Genomic DNA, 3,433 nt, shown 5'->3' with positions numbered 1-3,433 from the left:
GCTCGATTAAGAATTCAAAGTAGAACTTTAATTCGTCAAAACCATATGAATACGATATCTGGACTTACATCCTTTATTACTTATACGACCATGTACACTTGCAGGTGCGAAAGGACGCAACAGTAATATAGAATAAATGATAAGTCAAATATAATAACAGGTTCAAATATACAATGATATAAAATAGTATTAAACTTTGTGTGCATATACATTACAATTTTTTTTGGATTAAATTAATGGTGAAAAAACATAATTAGCCACTTTTATAAAAATGATTCCATATATATAGCTGTATTTAGTAAATTTCAATTATGACATATATAATATTTACTTCAGTAGTCATTTTCTCTTATTTAAAAATTTTAAATATGGATAAAAGAAGCACTACCTCTTATTTTTTAGGTAACAGTTATTATCTCCATACATTTTTATTTTTTAAGGGATTTGTTTAATTTATTTTTATTTTACCGTGCCTAAAAATAGAGAATAATAAGTTAGTACTAATTTTAGAGCTTTTTTTAAAAATTTATTTCTTTTATTTTCTTATACGTGATTCTTTATGAAAAAAGGATTTGGTGAATAAACTCTTTCTATATAAAACATACTTTGTATATTTACATATATTAATTTAGGATATGCGCTTTGCACGTGTATTTATGTCAAGTAAATAATTTTTTAGAAAAACTTTTCTTTTGTCGCTTTATCTATTTGCGTTGTATGTGGATTTTACTTCTACTAATTAAAAAAGTGTATATAGTTTAGGATAAGAATGAACTATGGATATAAAGTTGAATCCGTGATAAGAAATGAACAAATTAGAAAATTTTATTAGTATATGCATTGATGCCCTATTATACAATAATTGATTCACCTAAGTTAAGTAAAACACAAATTAGTTTTGATAAATTTCTTCCTTCCGCATTAAATAGTATGTGTTTCTCTGTCCTAAAATTCATTATTGACATCTTATCCTATTCTTTTTTCTAATAAAACATCTCAGCAATCAGAAACTCTTTTATATACTCTAATTTCATTATTGTTTGCATATACTCTTTTATGTTATTAAGAATTCATATCCGACCTTGTAATAAGATGAAAGTTCATAAATATTGAATGTTTGAGTCTTATGAAGTAGTACTAATGGATATGATTGTATTAATCAAATATTTATTAATTAAAAGTGATAAATAGATCTTTAAATAATTTCTATGAATTAAAACGACTAATTAATTTTTTAGCGATGGAATACAGGTTCAAATAATTTGTACAAAATTAAAAATAGTTTATATCGTGCTTGTAATTTTTAAAAAATCTTAATCCGGTGCACTACAATTCACACTATCTATGAGATATGGAGAAGGGTCAAACTATAAGGATCTGTTGTACGAACCTTACCCTATATTTCTACAAGAGGCTTTAACCCATTTCCTCATGATCACATGACAATAGCTTGATTAGTTTTGTCAAGCCATGTCCACTTACAATTTGATTTGAAGAAAGCGATAACTATTGCATTTTACTTGCACACTTTCTTATATTACTATGAAGTACTAATAGTCCCAATTAGTTAAAAGGGACAAACATATTCTAATTATAGAAAGCGAGTGAAATCAGATTTCATAATATCTCTCTTTTCATATCATCCACTAATAGTCCCAATTAGTTAAAAGGGACAAACATATTCTAATTATAGAAAGCGAGTGAAATCAGATTTCATAATATCTCTCTTTTCATATCATCCACATCAACATGCGAGTGGCATCACATTTTATACCCTGCATGTCTCATCCAGGACTAACAATTATAATATATAAATGGCAAATATATGGACAACGAATTTGAAAAAAATATGGTAAAGTAAAATATCAGCTATTTAGTGTCACATCTTTAAAGGCTCGAGATATCTTAAAGTCTTAACGACGACACTGAATTACAATCGAAATAAGCACTAACACATCTTGAGACTGGACATCAAAGATTGCACAAAAAAATTTATGTTAGAGAATTGCTCCAACCTTTAACCACTTCAATCTGTTGGGTTTGAAATCGAGAGGGCGTCATGCGGAAGCTACAAGTTGCAAATTATCGTAGTGATAATTCAGACGACAAATAAAAACATACTAAAAAACATATTATTGATGTAATTTGGTCAAGTGACCTACATATTGAAAACTAATATAAAAAAATATTAAAAACTATTGGGATAAAATCTCCCCCTAAACGAGACTCTTTAAACGACTATATTGTAGATGCTATTTTGTTATGGTATGAGAAGGGGTCTTCTATTTATAGATGTCCAAAACCTTTCCCCAAGAAAGAGGTTAGCCAAATATGAAAAAGAATTATGTTTTTTCTTTCAGGAAAAGTAAAAGTAATTATGGTAACTTTTATTTTTCTTCTAAGAAAAAGTAAAACTTAAATATAGTAAGAAAATCAGAGCAAAAATCCTAACACAATCCACCTCCATAGTCATACTAGATTGGACAATGCTTGCTCAAGAAAATTTCAACCGATCCAAGTAGGGGTAGGCATGGTATGGTATATACCGAATTACCATACCGAACTGAAATTTTGATACCGTGGTTTTTAGTATTATGGTATTTGGTATGGTATATGGTATACATTTTAATTTTTTTTGGTATATGGTATGGTATTCAGTATTTACAAATGACATACCGAAATACGAAATACCATACCGAAGTATATATAGTTACATAAATAACTTATATATATATACAAAAAAAATATAATAATTAGTATTAATATAAAAATATTTAGACATTAAAACTGTTGCTACTCTATCTTGATTGAAATGTCATTTTGATGTAATTGACTTATAAAATGAATTGTTTGTACTTTTTTTTCAATATTTCTACATGTGTAATATATATTTATGATATAATTAAGATATGCTTTTGAAAAGTCAAAGTAATAATACTCTAGTATACGAGTATATATTGTCAAAGTTAAACAAACTATGATTACCGATTAGCATACCGCAAAATACCAAAACCAAATGTCAAAATACCGAACCATACCGAACTAATATGGTATGGTAATGGTATAATCTGTTTAAAAATCGAATATCAAAATTACCGTACCAAAGTTTCAAATACCGTACCATACCATATCATGCCCACCCCTAGATCCAAGTATCCATGAAAATGAAATACACGGACCTCCATTATGGAAATGCATCTTAAATTCAGTCTAGATATTTTCTGTGATGGAATCGAAAATCCAGCCAACCTGATTGTAGGTCTAAGATTTATGAGTTAGAGAGCCAAATTTAATACTCCCTTTCTTCCGTAACAAAAAATAATCAATGGATCATACCTCTTTTCCGTATTTTATTTTATCTCCAGAACTACATAAGCTAATAACATGATGGCTTCATTCGAGAGTTGTGGCTAAACTTGACCTGAATCAGATT

This window comes from Capsicum annuum, chromosome 12 (assembly GCF_002878395.1).
Source record: "Capsicum annuum cultivar UCD-10X-F1 chromosome 12, UCD10Xv1.1, whole genome shotgun sequence".
In the NCBI taxonomy this organism is placed as follows: domain Eukaryota; kingdom Viridiplantae; phylum Streptophyta; class Magnoliopsida; order Solanales; family Solanaceae; genus Capsicum; species Capsicum annuum.
Note: the sequence above shows the minus strand (reverse complement) of the source record.